The 25,204-nt window shown below is 45.9% G+C and overlaps 1 long non-coding RNA gene across 2 annotated transcripts in view; it reads right to left on the bottom strand.

Moving 5' to 3' along the window:
• Positions 1–25,204, bottom strand: part of LOC144753651 (uncharacterized) — a 398,621-nt gene that overhangs the window by 99,450 nt on the left and 273,967 nt on the right. For both annotated transcript variants that reach the window (XR_013594455.1, XR_013594454.1), the window contains exons 3-4: positions 13,948–14,088; positions 2,550–2,634 (exon numbers count right to left, since the gene is read on the bottom strand). This is a non-coding gene — a long non-coding RNA (uncharacterized LOC144753651). The remainder of the gene's footprint in view (positions 1–2,549; positions 2,635–13,947; positions 14,089–25,204) is intronic.

The following is a 25,204-nucleotide window of genomic DNA, read 5'->3' as shown; positions in this document are numbered from 1 at the left end:
TTATAAATGTGTGACTTGTGGCAACTAGAAAACACGGTTTTAAAAGAATGTGGAAAGTTTCCCCAAATTAGTAAAAAGTAATATGATTTCCGAAAACAAATCTGCACATTATAGCATACTACGTAAGTAGCCGCTGAACACATTTCGCAAAAGCTTTTCAGAAATAAATCTGTTAAAACCTCGCTGTAAATATAAAAATGTTTTCCCTTGCAAGCTGTTTGGAACTTATTGCGTAATTTCCACACAAACAACGGCAATCAGATACATTCCATATTTATTTTCCCACTGCATATCAATTAAATTATAATATATATATTGTATTATTCGATCAGTAACAACATCATACACACATATCATACATAAAATGCAGCAAGTATAAATAAATATTAATCATTGCAAGGATTTAAGAACACAAGAGATAAAAGATTATTTAAAATAATATAGCAGCTTGAATCACCCATCATAATTAGATGCAGAGTAACAATGGGTTACAATCATACAATAGCAAATATTTGTTAGAAAGATGTCTAAAATGTCTAACATGCTACACAGGGCTTCAGTCATGGCTATCCCTTAGAGTGCCTCCCATCCTGGTGGAGAGAGTTATTTTAACCACCTTGGCCTTCAACCACCAGGCATAAAGGAGGTATCTGGATAAAGTAAATACTAGCCATTTAGTAGTGCCGGAAGCAAAAACATGCAAAGCATCTGAGTGGCAGGTAAAAGACAACACACGGCATGCTGGAACAATTCACTTTTTCCTCATTGTAACATAAGCAGGACAAAAAAAAGATAGTGAGCAATAGTTTCAGAGGCAGAATAACAAGACGGGCACATTGAGGTGAGAGTGGAGTACAACCATTTTCTTCTCACAGCGTTTAGGGGAAGGGTGCCAAATCTAAACTGGATTTAAAGTGCACATGCTTGAGGGGGTTCTACATCATCCATGTACATTTCAAATTGGAGCATGTAAAGAAGGATTGATCCAAAATGTAAGTGTTTCCAAGTATCTTTATTGGAAGACAAGCAGGGACACCTTATCCTGTCCAGCTGTACTCAATAACTGACTACAGTCCCCCCATTCTAAAGTCTAGCTGTAGTGCATCTTCCATCACCATGGTACCAGGAGAATGCACTACACCCAAGACACCACAGAGCAAATGTTAACATTTAAAAATTGTGCTGTTAAAATACCTGGTGACATTAATTCATTACGACCAGTATTAATGAAATTCCAATACATTATTTTTAGTTGAGGAAGCATATTCCTTAATATGGAGCGAGGGTCATCCCAGAGTGTACTCATCCCTATTTTTAATAGCCACCCCTCGACCTTACCGAACCAGGGCAAGAGACCTGATTTCCTTTGTAAGGACAGCAATTCTTTCACGGCATCTTTTACAGGTATCAGGGTTTTGCTGGTCCATAGTCTTACCCAGAACACAAGCACCTTTAAGGCAGCACAAGGGGAGATTGATTTTAACCGAAGGTCAGTGCGTAGTTGTAATAGGGGAGTATTGTTTGGGATCTTTAAAAGAGCTCTTAAGAAGTTATTTTCGGCAATGTAATATACATCGTGTATGTTTAGTGCCCCAATACTTTCCGTTTACCATAAATATTATTGTGACAAACAGGCTCACATGAGCGCCCCACTGCCCTATCTCAACATTTCTAGATTGCTGCTGTATGCGCACATGCATGTGGAAGAATTGTGACATATATGTTCGAATACACAGAAGCACAATGATGCATTTGACAAGATTTTACTTTACTGTTCTAACATGGGCACATGGAAGCAGAGCTCAGCAGTCACAGCAACATAGACCTTTATAAAAGTAGGTAACTACAAATTGCAGGACTTTGCCAAGCTAGAACATAACGATTATGGTCTAAACCTAGTACAACCTGCTAACCATTTAAAACAATGAAATTTACACCAGAGAGAATTTAAATGAAAAAGTCTCCCCAAACTATTAAGTGTTCTCCCATATATCAGTGCAGAATGCAATGAAGGAAAAAGAACAGAACAGCTGGTGCCAGCACGTGCTGCAGCTCAACATCTGTGCCATCGTACCCTGAGCCAGGCAGCAGAATCGGAGGCCTGGGAGTAGAGTTAAGGGAGCAGTGCCCCGTTGAGCAGTTAGGTTGTGTTCAGTATATTGTACACTCCACACTGACTCCCGGCATGCAGCGCCACCTAATACAAACCCAGTTCCCAACATGGCGGCACTGCAGGTCGGCTGCCCTTTCCTCCCAGGAACTGTAAGTTATAGTGTGGCAACTCATAAAATGGGTACAGTGATTATGAAATAAATGGCAGCAGCGGAGCAAAATAAATGTGATAGCGCAGCACTCCATTAAGTGGGTTCCGTGATTACAAAATAAATGTCAGAGTAAGAAATAGGGGCACAAAATAAAGTTATAATACGGCAGCCTGTGAAGCAGGCACCATGATGAGGAAATAACGCTGCAGTGAGAAATAGGCGCACACAATGTTTAACACAAGCAGTAAAGAAAAACAAGTAATTCCCAAAGGAACAGATACACACCTACAGCGTAAGGAAAGTGTAGTTGGCTGGTGCTCCACAGTGAGAAACGGAACTGATGTATCTGGAGCTCCAACCAAGAAGAAGCCTGCAAAAGAGAGAGATGCAGGAGTGAACCAATAGCAAGCCACACGCAGAATTCCTCTCTGTATAGTGATGGCAGCAGATCTTCCAGACAGTGCATGCGTTTTGCCTGGGCTTGACCTAAAAATGCACTTACCTTCATAGCGCGACATCCTCCTCCCTTGGGTGTCTTCCAGGAGGCTCCTGATGCAGGAAACTGCACTACCCAGTTTTGGGGCTGCTTTCACATCAGGAACGCAGCACCACGATTGGATAGAGCAGCCTCTCTCAGCATGTCTGGATGTTCGTCTGAAGATGCCGGCCAATGAGACATGCACATGTTTAAGCGCACAGCTCCCTCCTTCTGCCACTCGGCAACAAAGGTCCCGTCCCATCCTGACAGTTCAGGATGGGTTGCGGAAAAATAAAACGGTAAAAATAAACTTTATTACTGTTTTATTTTTCAGCTCTGGGGCTTGTGGGGCGACACAACTCCACTCAAATGGAGGTACCGCCCCTGGAAAAAGTGACGCACTGGCAGTGCAGTGGTCATAAAAAAGTCCCCATGTCAATTGCAATAAGGTTCTAAATGTAATATGGACAAAAATAGTTCTATTTAAATTCCAGTACTATCTTAATGATATATTTTAAATTGTTTGATTTGCATTTACAAAACAAATTACGTGGGTGAAAGCTCCAAGAAATGACTCAGCACATTGAAGAGCAGTTCTCTTTGTAAACACACGTGACTACTGTGCCGCTTTCACTACATTTGCACTATGTACATATATCCAATTAAACACACAGTCGTAAATGTACATTGAAATCCAGAGAAATACACAGGACAAACACCCTTTCTGACCATCAAGGGAACGAGAGTGAAACGTCTCATTCAAGGATCAAAACAAGACTATTCACCCAAGGAACCCCTGTAATTCAAGTACTTTAAAAACATAAAGAACAGTAGAGGTTTACCGGGGACATGAAAAGGTCCCCACAGTTTGCTGGTCATAAATGGAAATAAACTGAAGCAGTAAAGGTACTTTTCGTTATCATATCATCAGAAACTGTCCGGTGCGCACAATCAGAGTACTTGTAAAGCGCGCTACTTACCTGTGAGGGTCTCAAGGCGCTGAGGGGAGGGTTGTGCCGCTACTGCTCGAAGAGCCAGGTCTTGAGGAGTCTTCTGAAGGCGAGTAGGTCTTGGGTCTGCCGTAGGTGGGTAGGGAGGGTGTTCTAGGTCTTGGCGGCGAGGTAGGAGAAGGATGTGCCGCTGGAGGTTGTTCGTTGGATGAGGGGGACAGCGGCGAGGGCGAGGCTGGCTGAGCGGAGCTGGCGGGTGGGGGTGTAGAAGCTGAGTCTGCTGTTCAGGTAGGCTGGTCCGGTGTTGTGGATTGCTTTGTGTGCATGGGTGAGGAGCTTGAAGGTGATCCTCTTGTTGATGGGGAGCCAGTGTAGGTCTCTCAGGTGGGGGGGTGATGTGGCTGCGGCAGGGGACGTTGATGATCAGTCGGGCGGAGGCGTTTTGGATGCGTTGTAGTCGTCGTAGGTGTTTGGCTGGGATTCCTGCGTAGAGTGCGTTGCCGTAGTCCAGTCTGCTGCTGACGAGAGCCCCTGTCACCGTTCTTCTTGTTTCGGTTGGGATCCACTTGTAGATTCTGCGGATCGGCAGAGGGTGTTGTAGCAGGAGGAGGAGACGGCGTTGACCTGTTTAGACATGGAGAGAGAAGAGTCGAGGATGAATCCTAGGTTGCGTGCATGGTCGGTGGGTGTCGGTGCTGTTCCCAGTGTGGTCGTCCCAGGCTGAGGAGGTGGGTCCGAGGATGAGGACCTCTGTCTTGTCTTGTCCGAGTTCAGTTTCAGACGGCTGCTCCTCATCCAGTCGGCGACGGCCTTCATTCCCTCGTGGAGGTTTGTTTTGGCAGTGTGTGGGTCCTTGGTGAGAGAGAAGATGAGCTGGGTGTCGTCGGCGTAGGAGATGATGTTAGGTTGTGAAGGCAGGCCACTTGTGAGAGGGGGGCCATGTAGATATTGAACAGTGTTGGGCCGAGGGATGAGCCCTGGGGCACGCCGCAGATGATGTCGGTGGCTTCGGATTGGAAGGGTGGGAGGCGGATGCTCTGGGTTCTGCCGGAGAGGAAGGACGGGGTCCAGTCAAGGGCCTTCTCTTGGATTACAGCTTCTTGGAGGCGTGTCTTTAGAGTGCGATGGCAGACCGCGTCGAAGGCAGCTGACAGGTCCATTAGGATGAGGGCTGATGTTTCACCGTTGTCTTGTTGGCGCCTGATGTCGTCTGTGGCGGCGATGAGGGCTGTCTCGGTGCTGTGGTTTCGTCTGAATCCGGACTGGGACGAGTCCAAGATGTTGTTGTCTTCGAGGTGGCGGGCCAATTGCATGTTGACGATTTTCTCGATGACCTTTGCCGGGAACGGGAGCAGGGAGATGGGCCGGAAGGTCCTTGGGGTCCGCCTTGGGCTTCTTGAGGAGGGCGTTGATTTCGGCGCCTTCCAGCTTTCCGGGAATGTCGCTGTTTCGAAGGAGATGTTGATGACCTTCCGTAGTTGGGGTGCGATGGCTGAGTCTGCTTTGTTGAATACATGGTGGGGGCACGGGTCTGCTGGAGATCCTGAGTGGATGGAGTTCATGACTTTGCGTGTCTCGTCGTCATTGACGTTGGACCAGGAGGTCAGGCGGTTGGCGCTGGTGGTGTTCGCAGGGGAGGTGGAGTCCAGCGTAGTCGGGGCGATTGTGGCGTTGAAGCTGTCATAGATGTCAGCGATTTTGCGGTGGAAGAAGATGGCCAGTGAGTCGCACAGTTCTTGTGAACGCGGGATGTCGTTGGCATTGGCACTGGAGAGTTCTTTTACGATGCTGAAGAGCTCTTTGCTGTTGTGTGCGTTATTATCCAGGTGGTCTTTGAAGGAGGATCTTCTGGCTGATCTGATGAGGTGGTAATGTCTGCGGGTGGCGGCATCCTTGTGGGCTGCGTGGTTGTCCCGTGTGCGTTCGTGGAGCCATTTCTACTCCAGTTTCCGACATGCACGTTTGGCGGTCTGGAGCTCGTCGGTGAACCAGGTGGCTCTCTTGCTGGCGTGGCTGTTGGAGTGTTTCTTGAGTGGGGCGAGGATGTTGGCGCAGTCGTCGATCCACTGTCTGAGGTTGCGGGCTGCGGCGTCTGGGTTGCTGCGGTCGGTGGTTGGGTTCTGGGTGAGGGTGGCGATCAGCTGGTCTTCTGTGACTTTGCTCCAGGAGCGTGGAGGCAGCTGTTGGGTGCTGTGGTACGTGGTTGGTTTCTTGAAGGTGAAATGGATGAAGCGGTGGTCGGTCCAGTGGAGTTCGGTGGTGTGGTCGAAGGCGATGTGGGTGCTTGTGGAGAAGATGGGGTCCAGCGTGTGGCCGGCGGTGTGGGTGGGTGCGGTGACGAGTTGTCTGAGGCCGAGGTTGGCGATCAGCGTGGCGGAGTTGGCATCGTCGTTGTTCTCGAGGTGGAAGTTCAGGTCCCCGAGGAGGATGTAGTCCGTAGAGGTGAGTGCATGGGTGCTGGTGAGGTCGGCAATGGAGTCGCTGAACTGAGCCAGGGGTCCGGGGGGTCTGTAGACGTGTGTTCCTTTGAAGGTGGTATTGGGGTTGGTTTGGATCCGGTAATGCGGTGTTCGGCAGTGTTGAGGGTGTCGTCTGCGTGGGTGGCGACCTTGAGGGTGGATTTGTGGACGATGGCTATTCCTCCTCCGATTCCGTTGGCGTGATCCCTGCGGGTGATCTTGTAGCCATCCAGGATGGCTATGGCGATGTCGGGCGCCGAGGAGTCGTTTCACCAGGTCTCGGTTAGGAAGGCCACGTCTGGGGCGGAGGTGTCGAGCAGATCCCAGAGCTCGACAGCGTGTTTGCGTGCGGAGCGAGTGTTGAGGAGTATGCAGCGGAGGTGGTTGTGTCCAGCCCTTGGAGGCTTGGTGGCTCTGTCGCAGGTGAAGCTGCAGGTGCAGCAGGAGAAGGGTCCATGGGTCAGTTTCGGGGCGGCCTGGAAGCAGGTGTGGTTTCCGCCGGCGTTGAGTACGTGGATGGTGCTGGCGTCGTAGCGGAGTCTGGTGGTGTGACGTTTGCGGGGTCCAGGGGTTCTGGCGCTTGGCTCGGTCCAGGCACGGATGGGCGCAGACGGCCGCGCAGCATCCAGCATATATGGGGAGGTGGGAGGGAGGAGCAGCTGGAAGGCGGGAGGCAGGAGCACCGAGTGGGCAGGGGGGCGGTGAAAGACTGGGACAGAAAGCAGAATGGGGCGCAAAGAGGGGGAAAACAGTGGCACAGAGGGCAAAACGAGGCACAACAGAGGGGAAAAACGAGTGGCACAGAAGCAAAAACAGGGCACAGAGAGAGGAAAAACGAGTGGCACAGAGAGCAAAAACGGAGCACAAACGAGGGGGAAGACAGTGGCACAGAGGGCAAAACGGGGCACAACAGAGGGGAAATACGAGTGACAGAAGTAAAAACGGGGCACACAGAGGAGGGAAAAACAGTGGCACAGTGGGCAAAACAGGGCACAACAGAGGGGAAAAACGAGTGGCACAGAAGCAAAAACGGGCACACAGAGGGGGGGAAAACAGTGGCACAGAGGGCAAAATGGGGCACAACAGAGGGGAAAAACGAGTGGCACAGAGAGCAAAAACGGGGCACACAGAGGGGGAAAAACAGTGGCACAGAGGGCAAAACGGGGCACAACAGAGGGGAAAAACGAGTGCACAGAAGCAAAAACGGGGCACAGAGAGGGGGAAAAACAGTGGCACAGAGGGCACAAGTGGGGCACAGAAACGGGGGTAGAGCACACTTACCAGCGGGTACTCGGCAGCAGCAGCAGGAGCACACAGGCGGAGCTGCATGGAGGGGGAGCGACCTACCAGGAGGGTCAGGGGTCGCTCCATTTGCCCACGAGTATCTTGAAAGAAAGGAATGGAGGACAAGGATGTCTGTTGCTTCAATCTAGTTCGGTTTAGGCTGAGCCAACATTGAGAGCCTCGCCCATAGACAACCTCAGCATGAATACGGGTTAATACAGTCCTGAGTGGCTTGACAGGGGCGGCTTTAGGGCAGTGCGACTAATGCAGCCACAGTGGGCGCTAACTTGAGCAGGGGGTGCTGACTTGGGATGGGGGGCTGCTGTTTAGCAATAACCTACGGTTTATAAACACCTTCAGCAGAGTTACTTTTGCGTCCAAATTTCAGGCAGCATTAAAAAAGTGAAGATAACTCTTGTGATCAATGTTTTTGCTACAGAGAGAGAGAGAGCAGAGTTTTGTCTAGGGGCAGTTTTGACTCGCTATAAAGTAGTGCAGAGGGTTATTATTCCTGCTGCGAAGAACGCATAGTGTGCAGATCAGACTCTATACTGAACTGTGTACATCTATAAATTCAGGGACATCCCTCATTTATAGATATGTATCATATTTTCACACTACCGCACATACGAGAACTGTGCTGCCTGCATCAATGTAATTTACAAACACCTATCTAAAGATTAAAAAGGGAGACTCTTCAAGTACCCGTGAAGAGTACATTGTTCTTTATGTTTTCAAAATAAGTACGTGAAGAGCAGGGTTTAATGGAGGGAACAGCCGTGTTTGTGTTAGTGGAGAAGTGTGGCTCACTGGTTAGAGGAAGCAGACCCTGAAGCAGAGGTCAGACCTGGGACCAGGGTTCAATTCCCGACGCGGCAGGGTCTTGAGCCCAAATGTCCATGGACTCGATAATTCTTGCTTCGGTGCCTACTTGAATCATGGGTTCACACTCTGCAACTCTGGGCAATAGCTTGCTTAATTTCCACTATTCCTCCCCCGCGGCGGGATGCCTGGCTTTCACCTTGGGGATGCCCAGTAGGGGTTATCTCACAGGGAAAAGCCAGGATGGGTTCCCAAAGCAAGCGCCTTGAGACCTTGCGGTGATAGGGCGCTATATAAGAACCTTTGACATGACATGTTCTGATTCTTTAATGAGACCCACCGAACCGATATTCTTGCTCCACAGCTTCAGATCCACATTACTCACCAGACAACACTGCACAGCTGTACCAGAGTACGATCAGGAGCTCTTTGATCCGTGGTGACATGATAGACAGCAGGCCCGGTTCTAGCGGGTGGGCCGGGTGGGCCCGGCCCACCCAAAGATGAGCCTGGCCCACCCAAACAGGAGCCATGGCCCTCGCAGTGAGGGCTTGAAGGCAGGCGCAATGCGCAGGTCGTGTGTGTCAGCCCCGGGGAGACAGCTTCCCGGGCGCACACACACAGACAGTTTAAGATTATCGCAGCCGCACCAAAGCATTTAACAGGTCTTTAAAAGACCATTAACATGTTAACTAGGCTTTGTTTACTTTTGTCACCCCTTCACCTCTGCATGGTGAAAGGGGACAAGTCCTTTCTTTGACAACGGTAACCTTTGGTAACCTTTGCCTACTGTCCTGCTGCGTTGATTTTCTTTTTCTATGCAGCGCAGGGGAAAAGTGGTCTGTTTATTCCTAGTCACCCCCTGACCCCTGCAGCTGCTTATCACATAAGGCTGTGACACAAAGTATGGCTATTGGAGTAGGTAAGAGAATATGTTACAAAAAAAAATCTTTTTAAAATCTGCACAGGCCCAGCAGGACACATACTTCGTATGTGCTTCATTTAAACAGTTTTTATCATTTCATCATAGCCGATGCTGGTCAACAATAAAAAAATACAAAATGGCAATGCCCAGATAAAGTTGGTGATTAATGATCCTGCTTTAGAGCAATCGTTTGTCTGTTAGTATTTTTTAAATGCAGACGCACTGTATTTTATGTGGATAGCTCAGTGGGTTACTGCCTTTGTCACAGAGATCCTTGTGTTACTTCAGAAGTTACAATCCTAACAAAAGGCAGTGAACAATGAACTGCCACCAAAGAGCTGCAAACAAACATGAATGGTATAATTAGAACTTCGCTTTTTTTGTTTTGTGATATAGTTAGCACTTCCCTAGTCTTTTCATTATTCTAATGTTGCTAAAATGAGTATGTTTGGACAGATATACATTTTTATCAGTAAAGCTGACCCCCATGGAATACTCTTTAAATCCTAAGGTTGTGTTTCCCCAGACCACACCCTCTTAAAATATACTACCCACCGGAATCGATGACCTATGATTCCTACACCTTGTAATCCTCATTGGTTTATGTGACATTCCCTGTAGACTGATTTACATACTTGCATGATTCATTGTCTCTGTAAGTGTGTGCGTGGTGTAAAGTACTGACACACACTACATTGATATGAGCAGCGTTATACAACAAATTAAATGCATATGAGAGAGGGGATATGTAAACATGAGGGGCACTGGTGGAGGGTGCCAGTGAGGGAATCCGAGGAGGAGGTAGTGGGAGGGGCTATGGAGCGATGAGGGGCACTGTTGGAGGATGACAGTGAGGGAATCCGAGGAAGAGGTCATGGGGTGGAGGGGGAAGCTAGGGAGAGATGAGGGGCTCTGGTAGAGGGTGGTAGTGAGGGAGTCTAAGGAGGAGGTCATGAGGGGGATGGGCTACAGAGAGATGAGGGGCGCTGGTGGAGGGTGGCAGTGAGGGAATCCGAAGAGGAGGTCATGGGGTGGAGGGGGAGCTAGGGAGAGATGAGGGGCACTGGTGGATGGTGGTATTGAGGGAGTCTGATGAGGAGGTCATGAGGGGGAGGGGCTACAGAGAGACGAGGGGCACTGGGGGAGGGTGGCAGTGAGGGAATCCGAGGAGAAGGTCATAAAGGGGAGGGGCTATGGGGAGATGAGGGGCACTTGTGGCGTGTGGCAGTGAGGGAATCCAAGGAAGAGGTCAATAGGGGGGGATGGATGGATGAGGTACACTGTTGGAAGGTGGTAGTAAAGGTATTTATGGAGAAAGAGGTTTTTGGTGCAGCGCCAAAAAAGACTTTTGCATCAGTGCTGAATCCGGCCCAGTCATGGCCTTTCTGTTTTTGTTCATTTAATTAGCAGTCGGGCCATAAGGGCCACTGTGGAACATACTTTAAAGTGTGTGCTAATTATATTTATTGCTCTATTCAATGTTTTAAGTATGAAGGTGATTTTACTAATGTTTTTACCGGGAGATGGTGCCTGACATGGGGCGGGGCCCAAGGTCATCTGTGAGATAAGGTGCACTGGAGAGGAATAATGGCTAATCAAGCTTGTAAGGGAGTGCGTTGAAGAGTCCGTGGTCAGGTGGAGGTAGTAATGAAGAGGGATTCTCCCTGAAGGCTCAAACAGAGGGAGCCCGAGAAGTGTCACTTGCCTGATACTCCCACCTCAGAAACCTCCTCTTCCCATCAAAGGAACATTACATAGAAAAAACACTTTTTGTGAGTGATAACATTAAAAAGAGATTTGGAAAAGAGTGAGTTTTACTGGGCCTTGTAAGACTAAGAAGAGGTAAAGGAGGGCCCTGAAGCAGGCCTGCCTAGACATATATGCGACAAATCGAGCCCGCAGTGGCCCACCCAAATGCGTCCTTGGCCCACCCAATTAAAAATTCCTGGAGCCGGGCCTGATAGACAGTAATATGCAAACTTAGTTACCGCCTTAGAAGCTGTCTCTAACTTCGTAATAAAGCAAGGGAACTTTTTGATACCTCGCGTGTGCCATGGTCAAGTGGAAAATAAATGACATGACATTAACATTAGTCAAAACACAGCAGCAGCAAGCAATGTCCCCAGATTATTCTGCATTCTGCATTTATCTTTGCGACTTGCGCACGTTCTTTGGCTTTGTTCGGATATGCATTTCCTTCCAACATAGCTGCTAAGAGCCTGCTCAAAGAAATGCGCAGTACCGGAGGGTGTAAAAGTAAATGATGCTTCGCAATGCGTTCATTTGTTAAGCTAAAGATTGCCCATTCTTTCTCACACAGAACATGCACGGAAATCAATAACGCGTTATGCTACATTGACAGTGGGACAACAGCTCAAAGGCTTGGAATTAACCACTGCAATCGCAGGGGCGTTCTCCTCAGCTCCGGGTAGAAGCAAAAGAAAACCGAATGTACTGTCCTCTATTTCTGCTGAAGGAAAGATTTGTAAAGTAATGTCAGCCAAACCCTTAAATGTTCATCTTCCTCCCTCCTCCCAAGCCTGTCAAACACGCCTTTTCTTTGGCAATGAATTGGTCCGTGTTTTCTTTGCCCGCTGCTGGAGAGTGAAATGTGAGGCTGCTGTTTGATTTTGCATGCTAGCCCGGCTCTGAAAGGGCACATGGGGAATTAATGATGTTATCACTCCTCGTGATCTGAAAGCTCGACTGCATAATCACAGCTTGTCTGTACCATTTCCATCAGGATAGACATACGATGGAGCAGCGCGGAGAGCCTGTTCACCTTTAGCGTGATAACAGGTAAACAAAATAATAAATAGAAAAATAGAAATGTAAAAGTGCGGTCCGACGATTTATTAAGCAAGACCTAGACCAGACCACATTTCAGGGCCCCACGAAAGAGGCGGAATTCACTGAAATGTCACTCATCCTTCCAAATTCATTCTCCATAGCAGTGAGTAACACTGGCTCCTGCAGTTCCTGCGGCTCAGGAGGGACCAAACCCTCTAAGGGGCCCTCATCCATTCCGATGACCCCCATTCACTCAATGAATATCACTGGGAGATTGGAAATTCAGCCCCCTCCACCAAATTATGCAGGCTGGACCCATCGTTTTGCATTAATATTGCTTATGCACTGGCAGCCTTCAATATTTTGAACAGGTGCAGCGCCAAGGCTGGGATTGCACACAGTGATGCAGACACATCCAAAACCGTTTGGAAGAGGTTGACACCTGTGTGCCTTTCTAGAGCATAGTTACTTATACTGTGGCAAGGCTCTTCACATAATGACCTACTAGGTTAATGCAATTTCTCAATAGGTAGAAAAGCAAAGATTCAATAAAAGGAGGGGAAACAATCAAAATATACACAAACAGGGGCATGGTCTGAAATTAGGATGGAGCCAATCTCAGCATGGGAAATAAATTGAGATAAGGGCTTACTAAAGAAAAGATAATCTATTCTGGCTTGTGAATTGTAAGGAGGGGAATAAAAAGTATATTCCTGTAAATCAGGATTGCAAAGTCTCCAGGTATCAATTAAAGCCTTACGATGTATGGAAGAGGAGAATTGCGAATGTATCTTGGAGGTAGAGAATTTAACAGAGGAACGCCTATCTAAAATAGGGTCGAGAATTTGATTACAGTCGCCTCCAAAAATAAAATAATCCTCATCAAACATAAGAAGCTTATCAGAGATCTGGTTCCAAAAGACATTATCAACATTAACATGCGCATAAACATTAAACAATAGTAAAGGTATTTGATCAATAAGCAATTTAACAATGACCCAATGACCATCAAGGTCATGTTCCTGATGTACCACTGAAAGCTGGTGCTTTTTATGACATAATATAGATGTGCCATTTTTCTTTCCCAAAGCTGGGGAAGAAAAATCATGTCCAACCCAACTTCTTTGCAGTTTAGCTGCCTCAACTTCTGATAAGTGAGTTTCCTGAACGAAAGCGATATCCGTATTCAATCTAGCTAGGTGTGTTAATACACGTTGTCTTTTGATAGGATTGTTAACTCCCTTCTCCCTGTGGAGAAGTGTGGCTCACTGGTTAGAGGAGGCAGACCCTGAAGCAGAGGTCAGACCCGGGACCAGGGTTCAATTCCCGACGCGGCAGGGTCTTGAGCCCAAATATCCACGGACTCGATAATTCTCGTTTCGGTGCCTACTCGAATCACGGGTTCACACTCTGCAGCTCTGGGCATTAGCTGCTTAATCTCCACTACTGCCCCCCGCGGCGGGATGCCTGGCTTTCACCTTGGGGATGCCCAGTACGGGTATCTCACAGGGAAAAAAGCCAGGACGGGTTCCCAAGGCAAGCGCCGAGATGCCTACGGGTAATCGAGCGCTATATAAGAACGCATAATAATAATAATAATTAACATTTCAAGTTACTACGTAAGTAAAAATAATTAAAGCAAACATGTAAAAACTGTATAAAGGCAATACAATAGCATCTATCTAAGATAACATGAACAATCATTATACAAATAATAGAAGACTTTACATTTCCAATGTTTAGAGGAAGAAAAACAGAGGAGAAAAAATTACAGGAAAGATCCAGAGATAAAAAGATGAAAGAAGTAGTGAAAAGAAGAGTACTGTAAAATACATAGAAGTAGATAAGAAGAAGTAAAAGGAAGAAAAAAGTTAGGAAAGGGAAAAACTGAGGAGAGAAGAAACAAAAAACGAGAAGACAAAACAAAACTAACAATTGATAATGAAAAAATATGTCAAAAAAATACATCACGAACCAACAATAAGTCTGGGGGTGGTGGAACCACATAAGGTAGGCAGCACATCGGACCGGAGACTCCACACGGACGCGGCAGAAGGAAACATGCTTCCAGGTAGAACATAAAGGACACATAAAACAAGGGTCCACGAAACCGCATCTAAAAAGGAAATCAAAAGGAGATAATTTTAACCACTAAAATTACAACAAAACAAAGCACATACTACAATTTACATCAGGGAAGAATAAGGTAACAAGCAACCATCTTAATAGGACATCATTTCAGTACATAAAGCCAGGTCGCCCTGGGTTCATGAATGAGGAATATCCATTGAATCAGCTCTACATGAGTCCAGAAATTGTTGAAGCAATGCCGGATTTCATAATTCGTCGTTCTGTTGTTATAAGTCACTTTAAAGAGGCATGGATGGAAAAGGCCATAACGAGCATTTAAGGAGCGAAGGGCAGGTCTTATCTCTAAAAATTTCTTGCGGTGATCTGCAGTGACTTTGGCGTAATCTTGAGCAAAGAAAAGATTAGAACCATTCCAAATGATCTTCCCTTTCTGCTTGGCAGCATGAAAAACTTTAAGGAGATCTGTGTAGTCCAAAAAATATAAAATAACGCCTCTAGGCTTTACTGAAGAAGATGATGCGACAGACGGGCGAGGTGATGGTCCTAGTCGATGGGCCCACTGAATATTTAAAGGGGGGAAGGAGGAAGACCAAGAAGTGTAGGTAGAAAAGATTGGAAAAAGGAAATTGGGTTGGATCCCTCAAGGCCTTCCACAAGTTCATAAATGCGTAGGTTAATGCGTCTGTTCCTGTTTTCTAAATTCTCAACTTGCTGCTTAAGATTGGCAATTTCTTTATGAACATAGGGAACTTGGTCGATAACTGGTTGAGCTGAAGCAAATTGTCTTTCAAGATTATTCACCCTTTGCTCAGTGTGAGACCAGTTGACTTCAAGGCTTTGAAGACGAGAATTTATTTCGGTCATGTAAGGTTTAAGGGCGCGAATTTCCTCCAATAAAAGTTCCATAGAGATAGAGGGAGTTGAGTTGGTAGGAGAAGGAGGATTCGTTTTGACTCTTTTCCCTGACGTGGAAGTAGAAGAAGAAGGGGTCTTGACAGAAGATTTTGGTGCTGTACGGGAAGAAGGAGAAGAAGCGCATTTTGCATTCTGTAAATCAGTTGGCGCGTCATCCATGGTATCCTGCAGAACACTGAAAGGATTAGCATCTTCCAAAGGTGGATTAATCGCAATTCGTTGCTGGGTGGCATTCCGATTAGTGCGTGACGATGCCATGGTAGGTTTAAAGAAACGTTAAAGAGCCTATCACCTCAGTAAACAGATGAAAGCTGCTGACCTTAAAGACTGGTACTAAAACCGTGCGTTACCACAAAGAACAGCGACAAAGGAAAGCAGCTTGAAAATTGGGGCTGTCAGCAAGCATAAAAAATGGTACCCTTCTCTTAAACAGCAAGTACCCGTGATAAACATATGAAGAATTATATGAACATCAGGCAAGCAAAGCATGCAGACATCAGCCAGGACAAAGTTGTGGGGAGCAGAGGTTCATCCGAAAAGATACTCTTTCAAATGACAGGCATGGCGAGCAAAAGAAACAAATGTTGCCTGAGGGGGTGGTGATGGACAGAGCATCTGAACCAATCAAACGCTCACACCCAGTCAAAAGATCTGGGTTTTATCCATTACCGTTCTTTAGCCCTCTCTGCCACCCCAGTTCAGACATGGCCATATGCAAATCAGTCTGACCCTGTGCCTCATGGGAACAGTCCAGCCCGAACTGCCAAGCCATGCCTTCCCTGGACCGGATTCAAGCTTCCTAGGACCGGTTTCTGGCATTACAGCCATCTTCAGCCAGGCTTGCTTGAATCCAGTGGCAAAGTGAGCAAGGGACTCACGTCTGAGCATACCCTACCAACTTATAGTGAACAAAGCGGTACAAAAGGGGGTGGTGATGGACGGAGCATCTGAACCAATCAAACACTCACACCCAGTCAACAGATCTGGGTTTAATCCATCACCGTTCTTTAGCCCACTCTGCCACCCCAGTTCAGACATGGCCATATGCAAATCAGTCTGACCCTGTGCCTCATGGGAACAGTCCAGCCCGAACTGCCAAGCCATGCCTTCCCTGGACCGGATTCAAGCTTCCTAGGACCAGTTTCTGGCATTACAGCCGTCTTCAGCCAGGCCTGCTTGAATCCAGTGGCAAAGTGAGCAAGATACTCACGTCTGAGCATACCATGGCAACTTATGGCGAACAAAGCGGTACAAAAGGGGGTGGTGAACGACGGAGCATCTGAACCAATCAAACAATCACACCCAGTCAACAGATCTGGGTTTAACCCCACCTCCCCTTTTGTACCGCTTTGAGGCAAGGCATTGGCAGGAGATGGAGAGCTGTAGAGACCTCAAAATGGCCGTTGTATCAATAATTTGCCAAACATTCCCACTTGCTGGCGTCTCTGCAGCACTTTGGGAGGGCTGTGGGAAAATAATAAAGCTTCAATGACTAGAAGCACCCCTAAAAATGTGTACAGTTTCTATAGTGCCTGAGAGGAAACGGAGCATCACGCCAAATGCGCAGCAGCAATTCCAAAATGGCAGGCGTGCCTCAGATGCGCTCTGCCAGAAAAGACGCAAAAGTTCTGGGAGAAGCGGCTCATCCTGCGGCTTTAGAAGGACATTTCCCGATGCCACCAACAGTCTGCCGGCATTAACCGCAGTTCCGAGGGCCGGACAACAAGGTAAAGACCCGGAGTAGCTCCCGTCCCGTCACTCCTCGACGGAGCTCCCATGATCCACGGCCATCTTCCTTGGCGCCGTAGCCATGCCTGCTATCCCTACTCTTTGAAGAACTAGCGTTTGCACTGTTGTTCTCCAATTTGCACCTGTTTATGCTGATGCCACTCTGATTGTACCTGTCCTCTGAAGTGGGGATGCTTACACTGACTCTGTGTAAGGTATAACTGTTCTATAAAGTGTGATGTTTTTATTACTGTTGCCTCATTTTATAAAAAAAAGGATTATGTTAATGCCCTTGCATAACATGCCCAAGCAAGTCTGAATCTTTTATTGGCCCGAAAGCAAAACTCTGATCCAGAGAGCCTGGTTTCAATCACACCTTCCCAGTGTGACCAAACTTTGTAACCCAGAGTATTGCTTTCATTTCCTCCACTTACTTTTCGGCTATTAAGACATTTGGGAGCAACTTTAAAAACTGTAGTTCCGGATGGTCATTGTGTTAATACCTCGCTTGAATATGTATTAATAGACCATAATACTGCTTTATCTGTAACAATAGTACAGGCATTGTATATGAGGCATAAGACAACAACTTGCTCCCTGGGTCACTAGAAAAGTTTTAATCTTGGCAGAAGGGGAAAAGAATGCAATATCCTTCTAGGATCTGAATTTCACAATGTTTAGCCAGGAAACCTAGTCTCATTCCCAGTTGCATCACTGACATTATATCAATAACAACAATATCATGATACAGCAATATTGTATTGAAAATATCGATTGAAAAATATTATTTACCTGTACATATAAAGGTAAGTACAAAAATATAAAAATAAAATATGTGTTCAAACTAATATTGTTAAACAACATACAAAAAATAATTTATTAATGTACATATATACACATATATATATATATATATATATGTATATATATTACCTACTGGCGGTCGCCAGTAGGTAGTTATAGTTAGGACCTAGTTTCCATAGGAAATCGTCAACATTCTATTTGGATTAACTTTGGCCCTGGTGGATGAATCTTTGCGAATTTCTCAAAGAAGATGGCTCGGTCCGCTGCGCTCCTTCCCTGAAAACTTGGGGGGGATTGGTGAAGTGGGGGCTGAGATAAAAGGGGGGTCCCAAAACGTGTTTTCTCCATGTTATTTTCCATAGGACATTTAGACACGGCTACAGGTCGAACGGCTGAATGGATTTATAAGAAATTTGGCAAAACTGTAGAGTCCGGCTCGCAGATTACGCTTTTTGTGGAATGGTGTAAATCCGTTCAGTAGTTGTTGAGAAAATTAAAGTTAAAGTCAATTATATATCTATAAGCGCGGACGGGTGCGCGCACTTAAGCGGCTGCGCGCGCGCGGAATTTTTTTTTGCTGCGTGACGTCTGTTAACGTTCGATTCGAAGGAAATCAGGAAGTGTTGACCGCCATTTTGTCACTGCGAGTAAATATATTGTCATTTCAAAGCGTTGGAACATGGAAAGGGGAGAAGGTAGAGATTGTTTTGCTGCGTAGGTTTTCTCAGGGTGTGCAGTAAGGACCTTAAACGCGAAAATATATATATATTTTTTTTTTTCGAAAAAAGTTGCGGGGTGCGCGCAAGTAAATATATTCTCGTTTCAAAGCGTTATAACATGGAAAGGGGAGAAGGTAGAGATTGTTTTGCTGCGTAGGTTCTCTCAGGGTGTGCAGTAAGGCCCTTAAAGGCGAAAATATATATATATATTTACTTTTTTTAAATTGCGGGGTGCGCGCGAGTAAATATATTCTCGTTTCAAAGCGTTGGAACATGGAAAGGGGTGAAGGTAGAGATTGTTTTGCTGCGTAGGTTTTCTCAGGGTGTGCAGTAAGGACCTTAAACGCGAAAATATATATCTTTTTTTTCCGAAAAAAGTTGCGGGGTGCGCGCACTCGGGCGCGCACAACTATTTAGAAAAGTGTGAAAATGGAGATAAATCAGAAGTTTGAGTGCTTTGATATAAGGTGGCTCTGAAAAGAGCCCTTGTGTTAATTGAGTTGTTTCTGCATTTATAAGTAAGTACCGATGCAGAGTCTGATATAATATTGTTGGCAGCATTTTGAAAGGAAAGACAGGGGCCCATTTTCTGGTTAACAGGCGACCAGGCCAACTTTTCACGCCAGGCCCATTCCTGCAAAGTCGACCGCCATTTTTAGGAGATCTGCAACCACCGGCAGTCACTGGGTTGCAGGAGCAGATGGACTCAAGCCTGTCGGGCGAAGCATCGTTGCACCGCCACAGTGGACGAGACCCTGCTGGGTGAGTGGAGCGTCGCTGTACCGCAACAGTGGGCGAGTCCTTTGCTGGGCTCGTGGAGCTTCCCTATACCGCCACAGTATGCGAACCCTTTGCTGGGCTCGTGGAGCGTCCCTATATCGCCACAGTGGACGAACCCTTTGCCGGGTGCGTGGATCGTTGGGGGTGCAGCTGAGGGGCCTCCACCTGGGAAGGTGGGAGAGGCTCGTCTGCGCCGCCTCTCCCTCCCAGTGCACCCCACGGCGTCTTGCTGACATTTGTTATGGCCGGACCAGGCGATGAAGAGAGGGGGGGGGTCGGAGGCATATGCAAGACATTCCCCCTTCGTGGCCTGCAAGGCGCTGAAAAAAGAAGAGAATGGGAAGACAACTACATCTCGGGTAGGGCCCATGCCTTCTCTGGCCGATGGCGGCCGGCCGCTCTTTGCCACGGCCCCAGGAACGGATCCCTTGGTTCATCCTGGGGACAGGCCTTGGCAAGTGGTGTCGCCTCCGGACTATTCACGTAATGGTTCTCCACCCCAGGCCGTTGCCGACGGCTTTTGTACACTTTCTGACGCTCAAAAACCCTACTAGAAAGCAGCCCAAAAGTAGCCCAACATTGCTACTTTGGGGAAGGAGGGACAGGGACGGCGTCAAGTAGACGGCAAAATGCATTGTGGGTTTGTTGCTGCGGCCGTTTGTCATGTAAATAGTTGTTTTAATATATTTTTGTTCAAGAATAAAAACGTTCTAACCTGTTATTTTGCTGTCGTGTGGTATATTTCTAATATTTGTCGCTCTGATGTCGTTTCCCCTCCCAAATGTAACATGTGATTGTAATCTACAGCCGGACATTCCGACAGGACATGAGAGCAAAAGGGGGGGGTCAGATCTGAAGTTGGGCAGGCGATAAGATCACGTTTTGCTATGTGGGGCTATCTATGTTCGTGATGGGGCCTAAAAGGGGGCAAGATGGCGTTGAGCTCGGTTTCTCTCACTAGTTTCATATTTCTCATGAGGGGTTGTTCCTAATGTTTCTATTTTAGCAAGGTCAAAAAGAGATCCTATCAGTGGCCTACTGATTTTGTTCGATTCCTTTTGTTTTCTCTAACGATTTTTAAGTTAAAGTTTGCTAGTACGATACAGCGGCTAGTCCGCATTTTATATATATGTCTTTTTTATTAGGGGTGTCCTCCGGTGGAGTCGGACGATCTACTTCTAATAAACGGTAAGTGTTCCTCTGAAGGAATGCGTCTTGAAAGTGGCTGACTGTAATGTATGATATTTCACTCAGTGACTTTCAGGCCCATGCTGTTTCAAAACTGTGCATGTGTTTGAAGCAGGCGTAGGTATTGACGCAGCATAGAAACTACTAGGAACCAATTGGAAGTGTTGTTTTCAAGTCACATGACTTCACATGCGCGTCTCAGGACGTGTACGCGGTGATAGTATCTGGTTGGAAGTAGCGGTCTAATTCAGGGAAGTTTCAAAACGTGAAAAGGAGTAAATCTAAACACATCCGGATTGAATATATCTTCTGAGTAGTATAAGTTCTATGATGGGTCTATGAAGAAATTTAATAAGTTACAATCGCGAAGTTTTCCCGAAATATATCGGCGGGTGCGCGCACACGGTCGCACACGATCGAAAGCCAAAAACGGGGAGATAAACGCCCTTTATAATATGCTCCTGGAGCTGTTTTTGGTACAATGAGTTAGTTCTGAAAATAACTATTTTTTTTTTTTTAAAACAACTGTTATGTTGTTTTTTAAATGAAATGAAGAAATGTATCTTTTCTCGGGGCATCTATGACTCTCAATTTTTAGTTTAGTAAGAATGAGGCTCTGCTCTCCGTACAGAAGAATTTCTCCACACTCGTTGCATTTCATGTGCACCTTTGCAAGATATGGTCTCAAGTCCATCACAGCACTCGATGGAGATACAGGTCGTCCACCAGAAGATGTGCTGGTCACCTCTGATGGTAATAGCGTGGCCAGGGCTCTTGTCGATGCCTTTGCAAATTCCACAGGGTGCATTTGTTTGACATGCCGCATCATGGTATGTATTGAAAAGGAATATTTTTTTCTTGGATTTCCTCTTGAGAGAACCGAATTGCATATCGTGCAGGTAACTTTTGGCGCATTTACGTTCTTTAATTCTTCAGGATAAGTAAAAAATTTCCAATTAAAAGATTCCTTTTTTCTTTTTAAAGGTAGTCGCTCATTTCCTTCAGATTCGGAAGATGAATGCGGGGCGGCACCCATTTCAGCAAAGTCTTCCGAAGGGTGTTGAACGTTGTTCTCTTTTGAGAGTACAAAAGATAGTGAGGGAAGTGGGTGGAGTCCTCCGTGTAAATTGCAGAATAGAAACTACTAAGAACCAATTGGAAGTGTTGTTTTCAAGTCACATGACTTCACATGCGCGTCTGAGGACGTGTACGCGGTGATAGTATCTAGTCACGTACGTCATTTGGAAGTAGCGGTCTAATTCAGCGAAGTTACAAAACGTGAAAAGAAGTAAATTCAAACATATTCGGATTTAATATATCTTTTGAGCTCGATTCAAGCATACAATTGTTAAAATATAAAACCTTTTATATATTTTTTTAAAATACCAAGGTGTGTACATTCGGTCACACACGAAAGTTTAAAAAGACATTCGGCTCCATTTAATGAAAATGTTCATAATATTAAAAAAGAAGCCTAGGTTTAGTCTGTTTGACGTATTATAAGTTCTTTGATGGGTCTATGAAGAAATTCAATAAGTTCAGATTGCAAAGTTTTCACGAAATATATAGGTGGGTGTGCGCACACGGTCGCGCACGAAAGCCTGGAAATGCGCTATCCATTTTATTGAGAACTGTTGCCGAGAGTGCGCACACCGGGTCGCGCACGAAAGTTTAGAAAGGCTATTTTTATTTACAGACAAATTTTAATGCGTTGAAAAAAAGGCAAGGTACAGACTTTCTAATTCTGTATCGCTTTACAAGGAGTCTCTATGCAACTTGAACAGTGAAGAAAACGGCTTGTTTCCGAAAAAAATATTGCCAGAACTTTATGGACAAAAGTATAGGTTGTATACACGAGATATTTTTGAATTAGCATTTTAAAAACCAATGAAATTCACTGAAAAAACCATAGGTTTTACACACGTTATAGTTAGGAAGTAGCATTTACAAAACCTATGAAATTCACTGAAAAAACCATAGGTTTGACACCAGTTATAGTTAGCTGGAAATTTTACTGATATAAAACCAATGAAATTCCACGTTATAGTTAGTTGGACTCACTATAACTTGCGCGTGTAATGCACTACTGATGACGTCACATATTACATCACTCATGACATCACTGATAACACCATCCTTGTGACACAGTGACAGACCTCCTTTCACTGTAATCTAATCCTTGAAACGCATATTCAAAAATAGAAACTAAAATGTTCAAAAAAATGGAGATACTCATACCAGTTACAACAAACAATTCAATAATTCCACATCTATATACACATGCACTAATTCACCAACAGTTCTATATAGTCACTCATACATATATTCACTAATCATATGTAGTGATACACCTACACATCCTGTTACACACCGACAGTCATCCAAAAGTTATTCACACACATACTCACACATGCAAATAAACTATTGAACATCCATTTATTTGCATAAACAGCTATACACACACTACCACTTTACTTCTAAGGAAACTTACACATACTTACTCTCTTAAAAATCACTTATAGAAACACATACTAATTTAAACAGGAACTCTTCCAATACCTCACTCTCACATATAGTCACTTATATACATCAATATTCACATATACTACATTAAAACATATGTAGTTACTGATAAAGACACTAATAAGACAGTCATTCACTCACTAACACAGACATATGCACACTAATCCACCCATACAGTCCTGCACATATGCTGTCTTCAAAACACATACAAACAGAGACTCAGTCATTCTTGCATGTATGTACTAAGTAATACTCCCACCAAAGCATGCAAACACTCATACTGATACTAAGAAAAACATCTAATAACCTATATACATACACATGTATTTACTCATCAACCCATGCAGCCACTTATACACAAAGTGAAACACTAATACATATATTTAAATATTTAAGCATTACTCAGTAATATATGTATTCACTAAGATATTCAATAATATATACATATGTAACACATATTTATTTTTCAGAAAGACACACATTCACTGGATGGTGTCATCAGTGATGTCATGAGTGATGTAATATGTGACGTCATCAGCAGTGCATTACACGCGCAAGTTATAGTGAGTCCAACTAACTATAACGTGGAATTTCATTGGTTTTATATCAGTAAAATTTCCAGCTAACTATAACTGGTGTCAAACCTATGGTTTTTTCAGTGAATTTTCATAGGTTTTGTAAAAGCTACTTCCTAACTATAACGTGTGTAAAACCTATGGTTTTTTCAGTGAATATATATATATATATATATATATATATGTCACGTAATAATCCAAGTAAGTGCGCTCTCAGGATCATCATACACACAATCCAAATGTTGATGCAAACCAAGTTTATTCCACTACGTGTTTTTTGACTGCGTCTGCATCCTTGCTCATGTGTACTGAGTGCACAATCAAAGAAGTGTATATAACATTGGGTAGGAAGTGAACGATACAGAAAAAGGACATTGTAGGTAGCCTACTTTGGCGGCCATATTTAAATGGTAATCCACATAAAGCATCACGTTAGCGAGTTAGCTCAATATGCAATGAGTATTCATGTAATGCATATAATGGTAATAGGTGAAACATGATAATGAGTGCAACACAGATAAAACCAGTCTCGGAAATATAAATTAACAACGATTGTATACCATGACAAGCGATCGGGCTTGCAGCGCAAAGCAAGGGCATAGGAACCGGAAACGTAAAACACAAATTACTGATAATGTTCACTCTCTGAGTATCATGACTGTGTGGCGGGTAATCGCATGGTGCTAATGTAAAGTTACAAGCTCTTGCTTCTTGAGTGATCCCCTGGTGCTCAAAGTCTATGTGGTCAAAGTGCTCAAAGGAAACGTGCTTGCTGTGCGTTGCCAGTAGTTTACTGGTAGCCCTTGGCTCTAAGGTAATCACCTGGTGCTCAAGTATATGTTCGCATGGTGCACAGACATATGAGGGGTGAGTGCAAAGGACTCCCAGCAGTGCCCAGACATATGAGGGGTGGGTGGATATGACTCCAAGCAGTGCCCAACAGTATGGGGTGGGTGCAGAGGACTCCCAGCAGTGCTCAGACATATGAGGGGTGGGTGCAGAGGACTCCGAGCAGTGCCAAACAGTATGGGGGTGGGTGCAGAGGACTCCCAGCAGTGCCCAGACATATGAGGGGTGGGTGCAGAGGACTCCCAGCAGTGCCCAGACATATGAGGGGGTGGGTGCAGAGGACTCCCAGCAGTGCCCAGACACATGAGGGGTGGGTGCAGAGGACTCCAGGCAGTGCCCAACAGTATGGGGTTGGGTGCAGAGGACTCCCAGCAGTGCCCAGACATATGATGGGTGGGTGCAGAGGACTCACGGCAGTGCCCAACAGTATTGGGGTGGGTGCAGAGGACTCCCAGCAGTGCCCAGACATCTGAGGGGTGGGTGGATATGACTCCCAGCAGTGGCCAACAGTATGGGGGTGGGTGCAGAGGACTCCCAGCAGTGCCCAGACATATGAGGGGTTGGTGTGTAGGACTCCCAGCAGTGGCCAGACATATGAGGGGTGGGTGCAGAGGACTCCCAGCAGTGCACAGACATATGAGGGGTGGGTGGATATGACTCCCAGTAGTGCCCAACAGTATGGGGGTGGGTGCAGAGGACTCCCAGCAGTGCCAAGACATATGAGGGGTGGGTGCAGAGGACTCCCAGCAGTGCCCAGACATATGAGGGGTGGGTGCAGAAGACTCCCAGCAGTGCCAAGACATATGAGGGGTGGGTGCAGAGGACTCCCAGCAGTGCCCAGACATATGAGGGGTGGGTGCAGAAGACTCCCAGCAGTGCCCAACAGTATGGGGGTGGGTGCAGAGGACTCCCAGCAGTGCCCAGACATATGAGGGGTGGGTGGATATGACTTCCAGAAGTGCCCAACAGTATTGGGGTGGGTGCAGATGACTCCTAGCAGTGCCCTAACATATGAGGGGTGGGTGCGTAGGACTCCCAGCAGTGGCCAGACATATGAGGG

This window comes from Lissotriton helveticus, chromosome 5_1, assembly GCF_964261635.1.
Source record: "Lissotriton helveticus chromosome 5_1, aLisHel1.1, whole genome shotgun sequence".
NCBI lineage: Eukaryota > Metazoa > Chordata > Amphibia > Caudata > Salamandridae > Lissotriton > Lissotriton helveticus.
This window is presented reverse-complemented; position numbering and strand designations above follow the sequence as displayed.